Genomic DNA, 20,270 nt, shown 5'->3' with positions numbered 1-20,270 from the left:
GGAAATAACCCAAAGCAAAGAAAAAGTACAAGGGTACTCCCAGTGAGGATATTCATGATAGAGGAGGGGAAAAAAAAAAAGAAAGCAAAATTAAAAACAGTTCATATGCCCAACTATGAGGGGAATGACCAAACACATCATAGTGATCCTATGTCATTGGAAATGATATCATTAAAAAAAAAAAAGGCTAGGACAAGGATGCCAATGTGTTGAGTTAGAAATGAAATAGTGTTGAGTAACAAGATCTGAGCACAAAAGACGTGCACTTACCTGATCACCTCTCTAGGGAAACATCTCTTCTCACATGAAAAATGGTCAGAGGGGAACTAGGAGAGACAGGATTTACTAACAAATAGGTTCTTTTGGTAAAGTCACATAGATTTTAGACAAACTAAACCCAAACAAGCTTGCCAGAGCCAAGCTTGGAAAGAAGGCACATTGGAAGCAGAAAGTTTTCTGTCTCTATAAACTGGTATCACTGGGTTTTGGGCATTGCAGCCCTGGACCTCTTGGTCGGCCTCACATCCCTACCCTGGCACTCCCCAGTGAAAGTGAGGCACAGAGGTGGTCCTGGTGTGGCTGGCTCCAATCACCTCGAACCGTGCCCCATCTGGTATTTTCATCACGGCTTCTGACTCCTGGGGCCCCATCTCTGCATTATCCTGCTCCTCCAGGACCTCCCCTCAGTCTCAATCCCAGTGATGACTTACATCATAGATGTTCTGTGACCAAATAGTGATCCATAATAAAAGCTATCTCAGAAGCTAAACTGTCCCCAGTAAAGGAGAAGTCTTTGGGTAAGGATTGCCTCTAAGGTGTTACTTCCCTTGTGTCCTTTCTACTTGCTGTGTCTCCATCATCTGTCCCCAATTTTTGCCTGCAGACCTCACTCTGACTTGTGATTAAACTCTTGCTGGACAATATGATTTTATGCATTTGATCCTGGCTGGATCTGAACAGTGTGATGGGCCCGAGCATTTTCCCCAGTTACAACCATGTCTCCATCTTTAACTATGGTTGGAATTCCGCTTGGTCTTAACACCCATAATACTCTAATTTCTAGGTTAGAGGCAGTGCAAGGAAATAAGGAAGAATCCATGTGGGCAGTTTGAGCAGTCACAATGCATGTCACAAAATCCATAAAAATAATAACAGCCTTATTTAATTGAGGCTAGTAATGTGGTAGGCCTGGGAAGTTTGCATGCATTATCTCATTTAAATCCTCACAGTCATCTGAGTGAAGTACATTATTATTAATTTCTATTTGTGTTAAGGAGGAATCTGAGGCTGAGAAATAGCAAGTGAATGATTGAATGTCAAAATCAGGTTTTGCTGAAGTCAAATCCTCTCTCTCCCTGGCATCCCCGCACCATCCCCCCCCCCCCCCATTATATATTCTACAGTCTTCTAGGCATTAAAGATACCAACACATGGCTGGAGCATGAGTGAGCCCTTTTCTTTTACAGTCTGTTTATTCTTACTTTACATACAATCCTGGTAACATGCTTGGGTATTGTATTTCAGGCTTTCAGCAGAATAAAAGTAATACATGTTATGAAAAGAAACAAGGAGGCTTAAGATTCAAAAGTACTGATAGCCTGAATGTATAGCCAGAGCCTGACCACAAAGAAGCAGACAAAACAACTCTAAAAACAGATAGAGGGACTAAAAGAAATGATGCCATTTAATGTTGGGCAAATTCCACATATCTCAAATAGTCCTGAGTCTTTTAGCTCAAAATAATAGTTGGACCTTACAATGATTGCCTTGCATCACCATGATGCATTTTGTTTTGAATAATTTGTTATAAGAATATCAGAAAGGCTGGCATATATTTCAGAAGGAGTTTTAGCAAAATTGTTCCAATAAAAAAATTGTAATTCTTAAAGGAGAAAATAAATCCTTAACTCATGGAAATGTTGGCTATTCAGAAAAATGACTAATGTCTTTGGGAGAAAGAGTATGGTTAACACAGATTTTATTCTCACTTTTACTCCCATTGTTTCAGCTATTACCTTAAACAGAAGCTTCCTTGTTGTCATTTGCTTGATGGCCAAACAGGGATTGGCACGTGGCTTACCATTCCAAATTGATTACGTTGCTGCCAGTTGGGGTACGTTGTGGGTGTTTATTTGTTCTATAAAAGGGGGTTTTGTGGTATTTAAATGTTTCTATCTCTTTTCTGTTTCTTCAACTAAAAACAATGACAGACCAGTTTTTACCACATCTTCCCCCCCTGGAGGAAGAAACAGTAATGGAGAAATAGAATTCTATTTGAGAAAACAGTTCTAACGTTCATGTCTCCATCAGAAACATTTCAGGGTTTTGTTCTGTAAGACTTGGAAGTCTTGTACAATAGGTGACAAGAATAGGAATAGCAGAATTCCAACTTACCAAGGAGTGTCAGAAATCAGACTATCTCAACAAATGCAGCTCATGTATTAGCTTCCTGAATGCACGCTTCCCTTTGAAGGGTTGTGTGTGTGTGTGTGTGTGTGTGTGTGTGTACGTTTGTTTTTCCCTTTTGCATATTCACTCATTGATTGGTACAGAGAAATGTGAAATGTCTGCACCGCATTGTAAACTATTGACAATATATCCTTTTAAATTTGGAACTGCAATTTTACTCATGGGAAGAGACATTTCAGTCATGGATTCTAGGTCTCTTTTTAACCTGAAATCTTGGAATTATCCTCAACTAAGTTGTCACTCCCACCACATTCCATCCATCACCCAAGGCTTTTGGTGCTGCCCTCTTCAATCATTCTCAAGCCCATGGTCATCCATTCTCACTCCCACTACCTTGGTGTGGACCTTTCTGGTCTACAGCTTACAGCTTACCCTTCATTACAGCTTTAACTGGATCCCTTGCCTCTGATTTCCTTCCTTTACAACTCAATCTCCACCCTGCCATTCTGATTTTGTTATTCCTTGGCTTAACATCCTTCAAGGAATCCCTGCCGCTTTTTGCAGACCTTCACAGCCGTCATGCTGTGACATACAGTGGGGCATAGGAAGTACAGTTATTTTGGGGTTATGTGACAGGCTTGGGGCAGCAGGAGTCTTAGGGGCTGCTCAAGACTGCAGCCTTGTCCACTTGCCCCAATGTGGTATATAAATACTTTCTATTTTGTTCTTGAAAAAAATTCCAGGAAGTTCTGGGAAATCCTACCTTATAAAACCCTTCTCATTCTGGCCCATGTATCAATCCCCTTCTTTTTTTTTTTTTTTTTTTTTTGCTTGGTGAACATGTATTCAGTTTTGAGACCCTGCTCAACATTCTCCTCCCTACAGATTTCCCTACTCCTGCAAATAGGACTAAGCATTATCTCCACTCTGCTCCAATGCAAGCCAGTTAGTGGGAATTGGGAAGGTTCCTTAAACTCTGAGTCTTAATTTCCTCATTTGAAAAATGGAGATAATATCTGCCTTGCAGGACCAGCATAAAGATTAAGTAAAATAACATATGTAAAGCATTTAGCACAGAACTTGGCATATAGTAAGTATTCAGTAAATATTTGTTGAATAATAAATGGTAGTTGCTATCATTAACTATCAAACTTTTGCCAGTGCATTTATTCCATAATTGTGCAATGGTTGTTAACTTCTCTTTTAGGATTTTTCCATTTGTCTCAATGCAATAGATTCTGCTCTGCTAGGATGTCAGCTCCAATGAAGGAAAGGATCTTGAGCTTGTCCACTAGTGTATCCTATACACATGCTCAACAGGGCCTGGCACATAGTAGACTTAAGTGGGATTTATAGCTCATTTGGTCTCCTCACTTGGCTCTTGTGGGGGTCAAGTGCCATGATGTATGTGAAATGCTCTGAAAATATAAACATCTTGTGAATATCTTATATACCTAGGAGTTATCCATTCATTTACTCTTTTTGTCTCTTGGCCATACTTGTGTTGAGCTGCCAGCATAAAAACATGCTTGCAGACTCATGTTCTAGTGTAGCATGTAAGTTCTGGGGAAGTCTGGTGCCCACATACAATGCTAGCACTTTTGTTGGACAGAGGTAACTAAGGCAGACATTCTAATTTGTATCATTGCCTTCTGAAATAGAAGAGCCATTTATGGATCTGTCAGCTCCAGCTTTCATGCCTGTGGCACAAATGCAGTTCTAGATATGTTGTACCCTGAGTCCTGCTACCCTTATTCTCCAAGCCACAGTGTGACTGTCCCTATCAAGGAGAGTCACCTTGGGAAAGGTAGGTGAGGAAGACTCAGGGTGGACTTCACTTCAGGTGAGAGCTGGAAGCTCTTTAGTGATCAACTGGTCCAATCTCCTTGGTCTAATTTACAGAAAAAGAAACTGTGCCCCAGAGAGAGTCAGTGATTTGTCCAATGTTACACAGCCAGAAACTCTCCTTAAGTATTCCTTTCTTCCACTTTACTACAGGATTTAACAGAGGAAAGAAGAGATGGATTTCCAGACAGAGGAAATAAGAATACCTGGAAAAATATTGAGAAAATGAAGTCTATTTAAGGGCTTCATTTATATATGTTTGGTAGCTCAGGCTGTGAATAGAGGCTGAGAAGAGAAGATTCTTTGTACATGAAGGTGAGTAAACACAGATAAGGCACAAAGGAGGCTTACAGACACATTGGAGTGTGTGTGGGGGGTGTGTGTATGTATATGTGTACTTTATTATTTAGGTAATGAGGAGGATTCTATAGTATTTTTGTTTCATTTGCAGGAAATTTGAGTGGGGTAATATAAATAATATGATGCTTTTAGAAAATTAGTTTCTCAACAGGTAGGAGAAGAGATTGGAGACAGGGAGGAGACAGGGAGACAATTGCAATCTTCTCTGCTTGAATTGATGAGAGCCTCAGCACGGTGGTGATGGCAGGAATGGAAAGCAATATTGCCAAGGCATATTCTCATGGAAAAAAATAATTAAAGAATATGTGTGAGAGACACAGAACAAGAAGAATCAACATGAGACTCCTTAATGAAAATAGTAACAATCAGGGGCCAAGGTGATGTGAAAGTCAGAGAGGTAACAAAGATGCAAACATCCTTTAAAATGCTAAATAGACCAAAAAGACAGGAAATCTTAAACAAACGAACTTTAGTTTTAATAAGAAGGATTTCTTGGCTGGGATAGAGAATCAAGCTAATTGGAGAAGGAAGGACTTAGTGGCTTTCAGCTTATTATTAAGAAATCTCTAAATGTATGTTTCCTTTTAATGAGATGGTGCTTCCTCAAGTCTTAACAACTATGCATGGTTCCTTTACTTTATCTACTTCCTCCCCTTCTCCATGGGGAGGCAGCCCCTTCTCATCATTTGAGGCCTGGGTTCCAGACAGTGGGTATGTTTCATCCTGCTCATGAGATTTTTTACTTTATGCTTCTTACTTTTTCTTCTCCATCTTCTCTCATCAGATTTGGATTTTATTTTGGAATTACCTTCCTTTATGGTTTCCAATCAATCCCCTGCTGGGCTGCCTTATTTTAACACCTCTCCTAGTATTGCATGTAGCCAGACCCACCAGCCTCATGGTCATGAGCCAAACCTTAGTTATAGAGCCTTGCCTAGGAGCTGGATACTGTAGATATCCATCCAATAACTCTGTATTGTTGAATAAGCAAATGAATGAGTGATGAATGGAAAAAGGAAGGAAGGTAGGAAGATAGAAGAAATAAAAGGAGCAATTTTATTCCATGGAGAGATTTAACCTATATGATACCAAAGAACTTGGTTGAGTTGGTCTATTTCTGGTGAAAGGCAGTGCCACCTACATATCCAAGACATTATGAATCATCTACATAATTTAAGAGCCATTCTTTTTAGAAGAAAAAAAATAGCAAGATCAAGTAGGTAGTGTTAGTGAACTGGTCAACCCATTCAGTGATAACTCCATGTCCTTCATTAAACAGACATGGTCTGAGCTGATTAGGACATGAGGAACTTGGCATTGTGGTAGCCACTGTCTCTGTATGTCAAAAGGATCCCCTTGATTTGAGGCTGACAAACTCTTACTACATTTCAATGAGCGATAATGAAGTGGCTACTGTCTTCATTGCCACAGCCTCCTGGTTCTACAGCTGTATCTCAGAGCTTCTCTCTGTTCTCTTTGTGCCACTGCCTCCTTCTTTTCTTCTTCCTCATCTTGCTCTTTCCCTTCCTATTTTCCCTCTTACTTATTTTACTGCTCAGATATTGACTTTTGAAACTCCTGGTTAAATATAGTGGATTGTCTGCAGACATGTATCTTTTGCCTCCAGAAACTCCATCAAGTTGATAGTAATAAAAGAAAAAAAGGATACTAAAAAGACAAAGAAGAGACATCTGTGGATTCGATATTCCGATGCATTTTTGAAACTGCAGGATGTAAACGGCAGAACAGAGGAGCTATGAGCTAGAGTCCTGGCAGGGAGGAAATCCCACAAGAAGTGAGCCTGAGCTGATTGTTCTGACAGAGTCCATGTAGCTTAGGGGCCTCTTAGGCTACTTGAATGTAGAACATCCCAAACTGAAATCGTCGCCTTCCTCCTTCCCCTCATTTACCACCACCAACACCCTCTTTGCCACCACCACTATCACTCTTCCTCCTCTGTTCCCTTCAGTGCATCCTCTCCTCCCTCCTCTAGTTCTTACCCCAAAGGACTGGCATCACTGACCACACAAACTGAAGTGCACCCTCCACATCCAACCTTTGAGTACAACATTTAAAACCATTATGTTGACTTCTATTGACACAAACCACTTCACAGTGCCAATGAATGCTCCTGTATCTGCTCTTGCACCAGACCATGAGATCCTAGGGAACATTTTATCCTTGACAGTAATTTCAAAGTTGAGCACATGCTTGGCATGTAGTAAACATTAAATAAAGCATTAAATAAATAATTCGTGAAGAATCCCTATCCCTGGAGGATGTTTTGTTCCTAGAATACCATCATTTCTCCCCACTCTATGGAAACAAGCAAGATGATTGCCTTTTTCAATCAAAAGTTTTTACAAAACTGACTAACAGAATAATATTACTACAGTATTATACTCACTTATTACGGAATATTATTCTAATTAGAATATATTATATTATTATTAGAATATCTTATTAGAGTATATGATATTGCTCTAACATTAATGCTCTGTATTATTGTAATACCACTGTTTGATAGTTGTCACTGAGGCCTAGGTGTTTTGAACCCTATGACATATCTTTACTCCTGTGATATCCATTTGTATGTCCAGTCTGTGGTGATTAGAGATGTTATTTATGCTCCAGAGAGGCAAGTGGTACTTGGAATGACAGTGGTACCCAGGAGTCAAAACCTTGAGTTTGTGTCCCAAATCTGTCACTGATTTGTCCTGTAGCTTTAGGAGAGTCAGTCTTCCTCTCTGGGAATAGGTCCTTCATCTTTAAGATGATATAGTTGGGCTAGATAATCTCTAAGATTTGTGTTTCTCTAAGACTTCTATACACCTAAGCTCATCATTAACCTTAGATTAGAGGTGCCCTGGTGTCTCCTTCAGAGCAATCCTGAGTGCTAACATTGCCTCCTTAATTCAGGTGATGAATGTACATCTACAAAGGCAGAGGTTAGAGACTAGTGTTGATATGAGAGAATAGCCTGCACTTTCATCCTCAGGCTTAGAACTTATGCGAAAAATGTCTCTGAAGAAGTTGGACACTGGTTGTGCGTGGGTTTGATCCTTACTTTGTATCTTCTGCTGTTCTCTCTTTTTATGTTTTTCCAGAAGGAAAAAACTACTCAAAGAGTCCAAGAGATACAATCTTCTTTTGGAACGTACACCTGCTGATTTCAATGATGTTTGTACACAAGATTGCTTGAGGGCTGGGAGGAAAACTTTTCTTATCCTTTTATATATGAATAAAAAGAAAAGTTGCATTTTTGTCTTAGCATTACTAATCTAGTCCAGGAGCTAGAGCTTTCCTGGGAATCACAGAGCCTGATTTTCCAGCCTCTGGTTAGAGAGGCAGATGGGTAAACACAGAACTATCAGAACTCACTCTGGGTTCAAAAGGCTTGAGAGGAGTGATATGAAGTTCAGAATCACTGCATGGCTCTGGCTCCATCTGATATTGGAAGGAGGCAACACTTCCTTAGTTAGGCACCTTCGTTGCCTTACAACTCGCCTGATCTTTTCAACCATGCTTCTAGGTCTCTCTGGAGGATTAGCCCATTTCATAGATATGAGAACTGACCCTTGGGAGTTGAAATAAGTTGCTCAAAGTCACAAATTAAACCTGAGATTTGAATCTAGGTTTGACTCCCAAGATTGTGCTGCTTCAATTAGACTATATATCTCCCATTCATATTCTCATTGCTTGTAGCAATTATTTGGGTTTGTGTGTGTTTGCAAGGAAGAGGTGATAATAGGATGGGGGAATGCAGGGCAACCCAATCTCTGAGGATACATTTATTTCACAGATAAGAAACTGCTGATTCATCATGTGTTTTATTTGTCCTGCTACAAGCAGAGAAGCACAGAGTTTGGGAGATGAAGGGAGAATTTCTTCTCATCCATGCTTGGGGAGCTCAACTCTATTAGAACCTCAAAATGCAAGTTGGAGCGAGGTGGTAGACAGTCCAGAAACCAAGAGGAGAGCTGGAGATTTTCACTGAACACAGAAAGGAGACACTTCCCTGCCATAAGCTCCATATCTAGGCTTTCCTTCATCCCCCTTTCCTATTCCATGTACTTCCTTTGGAGAACCATCTACTTTCCTGGTTTCAACTCATGGATGAAGCAATGACTTTTAAACCTACTACTTCTGCCAGAACTTGCTTCTGAGTTCTAGACTTCTGTATGTAATTCCTTTTTATGCTCAGTGGTTGCTTCTCAGACACTTGAAATTCATCATCAAATGACTAACATTGACCTCCTCACCTTTTTTGCCCCCCCCCAAACACCTTTCCTTTAAGTTTCTCACCTCAGCAAATGGCTCCACCATCCACACAGCCACCCTCAACAGAAACCCAGATGTCATACTTGACTTCTTGCTCTGATTCCCATTTTCTGGAGAATCCTGCTACATGCATCTATTACTCATGCTGCTGCCAGAGTAGAGCACTTCACTAGTCTTCTTTAGACCCTTTGGGGATCCCTTGGCCTTCAGAATAAGGTTCAAACCCTGCAGTGATCTTCAGGACTGATGTCAAGCACAGAGGGGGCAGTGGAGGACCCAGGTTTGAATATCAGTTTTGTAATGTATTACAAATGTGATGTTGGGTGATCCATACCATCTCTTAAACTTGCTGTTTCTTCATCTTTAATGTGGAGCTACTAGCACTGGCTAGTAAATTTTCTGCAAAAATTTAATCAAATGAGAATAGTATCTGTAAACTATTAAAATCCAGTGCCTGACATGTAATAGCTTTGAATGATAGCTGAGCTTAAGTGGCAATGTTCTGAATTGTGTTGTTAGTGTGATTTTTAATGGTGCTACAAAGGAAGTGTCATGGTGTCTGAGTTTCTGCCTAATGAGGGAATTCCATTTCATCATGGGCTTCAAGGTAGGAAATTATTTTTCTGCCAAATGACTTCCCAGTGCACTGTGAAAATATCATGGAGCCTACTCATGGAATAACATGGTAGACATCAGAAAGGACCCAGATGCAGCAAAATCCAGGGCAGCAGGACCCCCTGGCCACCCTATGAACAAAAAGGGTCATGAGCAGCAAAGGCTGTGTGTTCTTAGCATTTTGGAGAGAATTAAATATATCCATAAAGATCATTAGAATCAGTAAATAATTAAGAGACAAAATCTTGGAGTTTTCCATTATTGGTAGACAAGGATCTAAAGTGAACCTCAGCCAAGGCAGTGTGTCCCAAGAGCAGCCTGCACATTTGTGGAAAAATCTCAACAGGACTCAAAATGTTTCCTTGATCACAATGGCGAAAAGTTATTCTTATTCTTTTGAGTTATTGCTTGTTTTATCATCTGGTATCATAATCCACTGTATGGATGTTTATTATAAATAATTATGTCAGTAAATATACATCTTTTTTAAATCACAGGAGTATAGATGTCATCATTTTCAAAAAATCCCTGTGTTTTTTTTTTTTTTTTTCACAAAGTCCAGAGGTAAAAACCCTTCTAATTATTGTGACATGTGGATACCTGGATGGGAAAGCTCCTGTGCGACAATTGTTAAGAAATCCCTTCCCTATGAAGCTGATGGACTCTCTGCTCTCATATTTTCTCTCTTGTACTTGCCTATTACATATGCTGTTTGAACTATTCCAATTGTTTCTTGGCTGAATCTAAGGAGAAGAGGTTCTATATGGGTCAGAATAGCTAAGAGGGAGAGAGCCATCCTGAGACACCACACGGGATGGTGGCAGAGATTGCTCTGGCCCAGGAATCTCTATGGAAGGATTGCTGGTAGGCTTTGGCAAACAGAAGGTGGAGACAGCTGTCCTTGGTGACCTCTGCCTATGGGGACTTCTAGAACTTAGAGACCACATGCTTTTCTTTGTGGATTATTCAGAGTTTGCTTCATCTGTGGTTATATGTGGGTGACAGTGTCATGAAGAGGAAAAGCAATGGGCTCTGAAGTTAGATGTTGGCTTGGCTCTGTAATCCCAGTTTTTCCAATTGTCCTGCTGTTGGGCCATGTTACCCCACAGACCCCCCATTTTCCTCACTGAAACCTTGTTGAAAGGCTATTGTGAGGATTAATGGAGCTAGCGTGGTAAGCACACACCACTGTTTCGGACATGATAATGTTACTTTCCTTCTTCCTCTCTCTTTCCTTGTATCCCAAACCATGAAGGGGGTGGGGGGGGCACAACTCTCTGCACAGTATTATCCATATCTGTTGGGATTTCCCAAGGATGCATTCCTTCTTGGCTGAGCAGATGTATTTTCAGCAATGTGGACTTTTTGAGATGTGGATTCCAGATAAGAGTCTACAGTTCTGCCCCCCATGTGGACGGGGAGACAGTAAAATGGCCATCAAGGTACAGAAGAATTTCTACTACTTCAGCTCTGAAATATTCTCACTGAAATCTGCCCTTCTGGAAAGGGCTGGGAGGTGGGGTTTTATTATGTAACATGGATTTGATGTTAGGATTTGCACACTGAGTTTTCATTACTGGGCCTCATAAAAAGCAGAAGAGCTTGGTGGAAAAGATTTAAAAAAAAATTTTTTTTACAAAGATAGACAAGTCAGGGGTCTGACATATTCTCCACTCTGTGATTCTTAAGGACAAAGATAAATGGAAAAGAGAGATTCTATTTTTATGCTTTGAAAGCACTTACTTTAGGTCAGGAAAATAGCCAGTCTGGATGTTTAGTCTATATAGCCTGGACCAGATCTTTCTTCTTGTTTTTTTTTTCTTTTTATTAATTGGAGTTGCTAACCAGATGGGGAGATGGGGAGGTCGCAGGAGATAGACAATCTTGTGTGATCACAAAGGGGTTAAGGAAATTGAACCTCCTACAGCAGAGGGAAGAATAAACAAGATTTGAGTAAGATTCAAATCTTATTTCCCTTCCTTACTATCTGTGTGATCCTGGGAAAGTCATATAAGTGCTCTATGCCTCAGTTTCCCCATCTGTACAATAGGGGTAATCATAGCTACCTGTATGTTAGAGAGATTAAATGTGATACAATATGTAACCACACAGTGTCTGATACCTAATGGGTACTAAACGAATGATTAAACAAATACATAGAGTACACACCGGAAACTTGCAGAGTGTCATGATGGAGAGCAATGTTGCAGAGTGTGCAGCACAAATGGAACCCAGGGAAGGAGGAATCATGGGCCTGCCCACTATAGCAGTTGTTCTGAGATTTGTTCAAAGTAAAGGCCCAATGGAAAACTTCACGTATACGTAAAATCATTAAGAAGCTGTAAAGCATTAATCAGGTATAAAGCACGTTTTGTATTGTTCTTATGTATTCTCGTTTTGTATTCCAAGAAGGTTTGAGGTATCTTGAAACAAAGTATATGGATACAATAAAATAGAAAATTCCAGCAAAGTATATAAAAGGTTAGGAAAGCATGTATTATAATTACTTTGGCTGAGATAGCCACTGAGGTCAAGGCTGAGTTTGGAGCTTCCTGATAACAAGCCAAGAGGAGAAAAGAATGGATTAAATGATTCTCATCTTCTGAGAAAACACATGATCCTAAGAAAGAAAATGTTTCCTTGGCATTACATTTCCAAAGGAATTCATCACTGCACCTAATACTTGATGCACAGAGCATTATAAGGAATACTGTCTCCACAATGACCCTCCTATAGTGTGTTCCATGGCCTTTATCATCCTGACCTTTGAATAAAGGAGCCAAGTTAGGTAACAAATCACAGCAGAGTATTGGCTTTGACTTAGGTTCGAATCCTGACTCACTTTCTAATTGTGTGAGCTTGTGAATCACCTTACCCTTGCCTCCTCTGCAAAATGGAGCCCATCACACCACCCTCCCCTCCTGTGGTGCTGTTCTATGCACTGAGAGAGCAGACAGCTGTCAGACACCCAGCTTGGAGTCTGGCACAGAGGAATGCCTCATAATTTGGATCTGATTTTTCTCTCTTCTCTCTCCCAAAATGTAACCTGATGCAGGTTTTTCTTGGAACATCTAAGCTAATGGGGTAATTCACTTTCAGGCTTTACTATGTCAGACTTCCTAATCCTTTATTGGTATTAGAGATGTGGCTCTAAAATATAGACTTGAACATGCCTCTCCCCTGCTTAATATTCTCAGGAGTCCCTCAGCTATCTGCAAAATACAGTGCAGATTCCTAGGCTGGGCCTCCAGGGCCCTTTGCCCTGAGATCTGCTATTCCCAGCCACCACTCTCCAACACCCCAGGCTCCAGGCATCTTAAACAATTACCTGTCCCAGGATACATAATACCTTTGCACAAGTTCCTCCCTTGGTCTGGAGCATCCTTCTCCTCCCCTTCCTGTTCAGTTTGGCACACAGTCATACATTCTTCCAGAGTGTTTGATTGGCCCTTTCTGTCAGGCCATCTACCGCTACCCCGAAAGTCAGTCTCTCTGCCTCTGGATACCCTTGGTGATGCTTTCGCATTCTCTTGCACATTTCCTCTCTCTTTCTTTCACTGGATGATGGGTGTTTTGAGGCCAGAGATGGTGCCTGTCATGGCAGCATTTCCTTTGGTGCTAACTGGAAGCTAGTTAGCGTCTAGTGCTAGTTGGTACCTCCACTGTACCTGGTACACATGCCTGACTTCACCCTTGTAGCTATAACCCTCACATTGGTTCATTTGGTGGACTTTGAACTCTTTGAAAGTGGGGATTTTTTCTGCCTCACCTCAACATGTTAAGTGTATACCACCGGGCCACGGTGGGAGAATGAATGCTTTCAAGAATGAATTAATTCATTCTGGGTGAATGAATAAGTGAGGACCTCTGCACACAGTATCACCTACCCTCGAACAAGAGGGAGAGTGATATTTTAACCTATTTCCATTTCAGGTCCATCTCATTCAATGTACTCCTCGGGAGTTTCATCTTAGGTGGGGGTTAGGTTCCAATATGGGACATGAGGTAAAAATCAAGCAAATAAAAACCATCCTTAGGGATCTCTCAGGAAGGTACCTCATTGGAAGTAGTATTTCTCAAGTCTGACCTCCTTAGTTTCTCTTCCACACTGGCAAGGTTAATTTTCTTTAGTTGAACCCTAGAAATAAGTAATTAGCTTGTGTCTTAGGGTCATGTTTGATCAAAAATATGTATCATTAAACACAGACCGGGTTGGGACCCCACAGAGAGGATCTCCATGGGGGCAGGTGGTGAGGGCAAGGCATACTGGATGATGACTGGGTGGAGGCACAGGTGATTCGAAAAGGCTCACGTTGGAAGATCAAGGAAAACACCAAGATGGAATTGAAGGCTGAAGATAGAAATGGGCTAGGATCAGGGATCCCAGCATGTGTCCTGAATAAAAGGATGGAGAAGCTAAGAAAGGATTGCAAGATGTTGGAGTAGGATCCAGAAGCAGAAGTTGGAGAAGCAGGAAGAGAGATCCAGGTTCTACAAGATTCCACTGTGACAGCCAAAGAGGGTGCTCTAGGACCAGAGCCCTGCATAGCTACAGCCCCCAGGCATCCATGGGCTCCCTGCACATGGCTTTGTGTCACTGTGCCCCTCATTCATTCAAGGAGTGGTGATCTTCAGATTTTACAAAATATTTCAATTGTAAAGGTAATACTTCTATTATAAAACTCAAACTTCAACACTGAAGCATATAAAATAAAAACGAAGAGTCTTTCTTACTTCCCTAGTGCTTCCAGTCCCGCTCTCCAAGGGTAACTAACCAGCGTTAACAGATTGGTATATATATATATACTCAAACACACATATTCACGCGGTGTTTTTTTTTTGTTACTGAAAATGCTATTGTTACCTACATTCTGTTATGTGTTATTTTTTTCTCACTCAGTGATATATTGCAGCAGAGTCTGCATCCCTAACTTTTGCACCTGACATTTCTCAAAGTGAAGTAAGACCATTAAGGTATTGGATGCTGGGAGGCTATTAAGACCAGATCCTGATATTCTAAGAAAGCCTTTCTTCCATCCTACTCAGTCTGTTAGCCCCAGTGAACTAGAAATTAAAGATTTATGTTGCTAATTATTATTTTTTAAATAAAATTTTAAGGGCAAAGCTTTGCTGAAAAATATACATGGTAATTGTGTTTACTGATCGTCACCAGTCCCGAACAGCAATTCACGGTATAAAACTCAAGTAATTAGAACAATAAGCCCAGGTTAATTAAAATACTGGGTAACATTTGGGCAAGAAAAAAAATTCACTTTTGGAGGTTTTCCAGGCACACATTCATTTTGTAGGCACTTAATTCGCCCTGGGAGCTGGTGCTGACAAGGTAAGACGTTTGGTGCTAATCAGCACTGGTCTGCCTTTGATCACACCCTGCACATTTCTCTTCTCTGGCTCCAGGACCAGCTTCAGAGAACAGGGCCCAGCCACTGGGTACAGCACTGTAGTTGTTTACACCTAATCTTGGGTCCCATTCTTGCATTATTATCATCCATGCCACTTGCCTTAATGGTTACAGGCTGGTTAATTAAAGAAATTAATCAAGCCCCTAAGAAGTTTGGATGGTGTCCGGAGTTTCTTCTGCCTTTGCCCTCCATCCAGTGCCAGAGACCTGTTTCTTTTGGAATGCTGTGGTCCCCATCCCCGGTCAGAGGATAAGACATGTTGTGAATCATTCCTCTTGCTATCAGCAAGGGTTCAGATGATCTCCAGTGGTGGAACTTTAAGGTCACCCCTCCAAAAAAGGACCCCTTTGGGCCAGGGAGTGCTGTGGGCACTGTGAGGAATCAGAGATGAATAAGATAGGGCTCTTGCATGCAAGGAGTTTATAAGCTGGTGGGGAGATAAAGCACATTCACAAACGGCTGTAAGACATGAATCCTATAATCGAAGGTCAAAGAAGGTGCCATGGACTCTCTGAGCAAGGGAGCTCCAAATCGGTTTCATGGAGGAGGTGGCTTTTTGGCTAGGCTTTTGATTTTTATGAAACTGATTTGGATGCAGAGATGTGTTTGTGTGCGCGCCCACACACATGCACATGGGCACACCTATATGAACTTGTAGGTGCGGGAGGGAGAAGAGATTGAGATGCTTCTAGGAATAAAACCTTCAGCACAAGCAAAGGCACTGGACTGCATGTGTGCAGTCTTGCCTTCATCACAGAGATCAAATATTGTTGGGGCAGCAACTAGCAACTTCAGGAGGGGCCCTGGACCCTGGAGGTCAGGTCAGGTCAGGTCAATATGGACCTCTGCAACACTGTGGGGCAAGTGAATTTCCAATGCAGCCTCCTCTTGTTGCCTTCCTCCTTCCAGGGGCATGCCCCTACCCTTCCTTCCCATTTCCAGATAGGCTCTTTGCAGTTTTCGGCTTTCCAGTCCTCCTTAAAAATGCCCATTCTCAGGAAGAGATCAAAACCCTTTTTTCCTATATAAATTTGAGTTCCAGCTATCTATTTTCACTTACTCTGCTTTAGCCTGGAACTAACTTCACCTGTTGCAGAGCTGTAGGGGTGGGTTGGGGATTTGGTACCAGAATAAGGTCTTAATATGCACTTGGCTTTCTGCTACTCCCAGGAGTTGATGAAAAGGAACAAGTCCTCCTCCCTACTGCCCTGCCTCATTTGGTCTACATTTCACAGTTGCAAAGCCAAACTTTTCTAGGAGATAAGCTTCCTTAGCTTCTGCTTCTGGTTTTCTTTCTCTTTACTTTAATAGAGTAAATAAAGATAGCAGGATGCCTTTCTGAGACTGAACTTGCTTTGATTTGCCTTCTCTGCTCTAGTGGGGGTCTCTCTGACCATGGTGAGGAAGGTAAGCCAGTGCTGAGGCTCCTGAGGGGCCTGTGCAGGTGCAGCCTGGACATCAAGGGGGGAGCCTCCCATGGCTCAGGAGGGTAGCAGGACAGCAGTGTTGAGTGGGAAAATAAGGCCCTCTTTGTTCTGAAGTTTAAAAGGGGAAAAAAAATGTCCACTTTCATAGGGGAGCTGATCTTCAGGGAAGGAAAGTGATTGTAGGTCCTACAAAGAATGGTCACCAGGAACAAATCCGGGCACCCATAAATCTGGAGGAAGTTAGTAGGAAGGACCGAAAGGGCTATTTAAGAAATACAATCTGTGCATCCAGTGTCCAATTTTGGACATCCTCAGCACCAACAGAGTGGCTTTCCTCTTTTCAGGGCCCACAGTGTCCTGCACTGGGGGAAGGGGCAGCTGCTGCCCAGGGTTACCTGTTGGGCTGCAAGGGACCAGCCTGTCACACTACAGAGCATCCCAGTGTGGACAGGGAAGAGTCTGGGCTTTCCCTGGGTTAATGTGAACTGGGTTAATGTGGGTTAATGTAGACCATCCCCTTTCCCCGTCTATGTAAATGTTAGGATTTGGAAAAATTCTACGTGTGTATGCCGGTGGGGGGTGGGGGTATGGATTGAAAACAATGAAACAAAGTCAGTATCCTCAAGCAAAATAATCCTTTGTGATCTGGGATGGGGGTCTGGGGCTTTCATGGAGCAGTAAAAAGCAGAGTTAGGAGGGACAGAGGTGACCTCTGCTGTGTCACAACACCTGTCCCAGCCTGATGTCTGCGAAAATGTGGCAAAAACAGAAGTCGGACATCTTCCAAACAGACATTTCCTACCATCTGAAATGGGTTCTCTATAAAATTCTCTCGTAAATTTTGAGTCATGCTTCTTTCAAAGGAGGAATTCTGTGGCTGTATTTTTTGTAAACGTGATTTTGCTGAGGCATTCATTATTTCAGTTGGTGGGTTTGAGCTGCCAAGTCTTAGAATCTTTAAAAGTTCTAATTTTTTTTTCTTGGGACAGTTCTTGCTGAATTGACATTATGGGCCTACAGGTGATACAGGTAGTAAGGCCTTCCAGGCTACCTGAGCCCACCTTACAGATGAGAACCAGAGATCTAGGGAAGGCAACAGAATTTCCCAAAGTCCAGAAGCCAGTGAGACAGTGCTGTAGACAGTGTCAGGGCAGTGTGGAACAGAGGTGGACAGGAGCCTGCTTGAGGGTTTTCCTGTTGCAACCACATTGCCTTGTTGGCTCATTCTGGTTTAGAGTTGGGTGGATTTCACAAGTAATTTGCTTTCCTACGTAGAACCTTGAAGTCATGATGTGTCTGTTCTCTGAGCTAGAAGCATCCATTTTCTTCCTCCTTTCTATTCCTTGGAATGCATCCTTCATGACTATTCAAGGCTCCCTCCTCTGAAAATCCTTTCCTGTCAACCCAAGAGAGTATATGGCTCTCTGTACCTACTGCACTCTTGTATCTGTTTTGTTAGTGGATGCCACAAAGTGCCTGTTATCCGTACTCTACCTTTAGCTCATTGTACACAGGGCTAGTGCTTGTACTTCTATGTCCTGGCACCTAGCACATAGTAGGCATAGGTAAATATTGGTTAAATGAATACATGTTCCCTGTTTTCTTTGGGCCTAAGTGTAATATTTTATATTTAATAAATAGTGGTTATTTTATTATGGTTAGTTTCTGTTAAAGAGCTACAAAAACTTAGTCTTGTACATTCTCAACATATTAGACACAGAGAGGGCCTTTTTATAAATACAGAAACTGAGGCCCAGAATAGGAATTAACTTATCTAAGGATGCACAGGATTTCCATGCTAGAATTAAAACTTGGAAATGGATCTCTGAAAATCCCTGCTTATTACTCTTGTGCGACATACCATTTAAAATATTTATTAGGGATCCCTGGGTGGCGCAGCAGTTTGGCGCCTGCCTTTGGCCCAGGGCGCGATCCTGGAGACCCGGGATTGAATCCCACATCAGTCTCCCGGTGCATGGAGCATGCTTCTCCCTCTGCCTATGTCTCTGCCTCTCTCTCTCTCTCTCTCTCTCTCTCTCTCTCTCTGTGACTATCATAAATAAATAAAAATTTAAAAAAAATTTATTATTTTAGTCGCATTAAAATAACCTTCCTATAGGTGTATTTTAATGCTATAGCATTCCTTTGAGCATAAAAAAAGATTAAGGATTATGTTTGTTATTATTATTATTCTGTGTCTTCCTACAGAAATAATTTTGCTTCTTGCTGCAGGTAAGAATCAGAAATGGCCATTTCTCAGTCTTCGAGGAAAGCAGGTCGTAGTTCTTTTCTATCAAATTTTTGGTAGAAATAATCCCCTCTTATGTGGGGACAAAATATCTATTGAACTTTCATTACACATTTTCTTTTCACTGAACTTACAGCCCCCTTGGTGAGAAGCTTGACACTAACTTAACTAGAGCATTGTAAATGTGTAGTTCTCCAAGTCATCAGCAGATCATGGGCACCATGGTTTGGACCAGACATTTCACAGTGTTGGAAGTTAGGTAATAGCAGGAATAATGGTGTCAGTATTGGGTCTCAATCTGCCCAAGATGTCATGGTTTCCCTTTTAGCTTTCTGGAGCCCAAGAATCCATGCTTTGCCATGGACCACCATGGATCCATGCTCTGCTTCCTACCTCTAGAGAAAGACATGTGACAGAGGAGGGATAGGCCCTGTATGAGCCAACAGCAAGGGCCCAGTCCTGTGAATCTGTTCCCAAGGGCTTGGGGGTGGAGGAAGTGAATTGGTCTTTATTTCCATCACTGCAACTCTGGCTTGTGAACTTCAGATCTTGGGAGATCAGAGCCTGAGCCAGGCTGAAAGTGGGGCAAAGTCAGCTCTATGTGTGGGTGAGAAGTGAGTCTGAATCACCTCACTCTCTCTCCTGAGTGATAGGAGAAAAGCCAGCAGGAAGTAAGATCCAAATGTTGCCAAAAATCCAGCCAGAGAGTCTTGTCTGCCAGCCCTGCTTTTGTGGTTTTCAAGAAGAGTCTTTCCCTTGAGCAACTGGAGCTGTTGGTTTGCAATTCATGCCAATTCATTGCAGCAAGCCTCTATTAAGTACCTGCTGTGTGCCTAATTAATCCACTGTCGTGATGCAAAAGAAGTAGAAGTCTTGACCCCTGCTTTCAATAAACTTACCAACTAGTAGAAAGATTCATGTATTCATTTAACATTTTCTGAAAGCCTACCTTGTGTTCAGTATCAAGTGCTGAAGGCAGAGATGATTAAGACATAGTACCTCCCCTTAAGAATGCCACTGTCTGACAGACTAATGGGGGAGACAGGTGCCTACAAAATGAGTGAGAAGGACTGGGAGAGCCATCTGGTAGGACAGAAGCAAAATAGGAGGGGTGCCTTGCCCAGCCCAGGCTCAAGTTAGAGGAGGTGATACTTGAATAGCATCATGAGGGATGAGCAAGAGTTAGCAAGTGAGGAAATAAAATTCTGTGTGTACAGTGTAATTTTAGGAGTCAGAATCATCCCCTATTATAATTTAGGGAATGGTTTAATGATTCATAAGAATAAAGGGCTACAGTGTTTGAAATTGTAGCTATCTTTTTCTGGATATACCCACAAATAACTAGAGAATAATTAAAAAAAGAAAAAAATAACAAAAAATAACGGAACTCTCACATGCTGCTGGTAGGAGTGTAAATTGGTACAACTGTTTCTGGAAAACTGGCAGTATTTGCTAAAGCTTAACATATGGCTACCCTATGACATAGTCATTTTACTCCCAGGTATATATACCCAATAGAAATGTATGCATACGCTTACCAAAAGTCATGTACAAGATGATTCACAGCAGTGCTATTCCTAAGAGCCACAGCCTGGAAAGTGCCACAATGACCACGAGTGTAGAATGGATAGATGAACTGTGCTCTCTTCAGGACAATACAGT

At 41.6% G+C, this 20,270-nt stretch overlaps 1 long non-coding RNA gene across 2 annotated transcripts in view; it reads left to right on the top strand.

Moving 5' to 3' along the window:
- Positions 1 to 1,421: 1,421 nt before the first annotated feature.
- Positions 1,422 to 20,270, top strand: part of LOC112655561 (uncharacterized) — a 29,726-nt gene continuing 10,877 nt past the window's right edge. Inside the window, exons 1-3 of one of the 2 annotated variants that reach the window (XR_003133770.3) lie at positions 1,426 to 2,113; positions 4,408 to 4,569; positions 7,722 to 7,873. This is a non-coding gene — a long non-coding RNA (uncharacterized LOC112655561). Of the gene's footprint in view, positions 2,114 to 4,407; positions 4,570 to 7,721; positions 7,874 to 20,270 lie in introns of those variants that run through there. The other variant, XR_003133771.3, reaches the window with a different exon arrangement.

The sequence above is a fragment of the Canis lupus genome, chromosome 9 (genome assembly GCF_003254725.2).
Source record: "Canis lupus dingo isolate Sandy chromosome 9, ASM325472v2, whole genome shotgun sequence".
Classification (NCBI taxonomy): domain Eukaryota; kingdom Metazoa; phylum Chordata; class Mammalia; order Carnivora; family Canidae; genus Canis; species Canis lupus.
The sequence above is the reverse complement of the archived record's forward strand: the minus strand, read 5'-3'. Positions and strand labels throughout refer to the sequence as shown.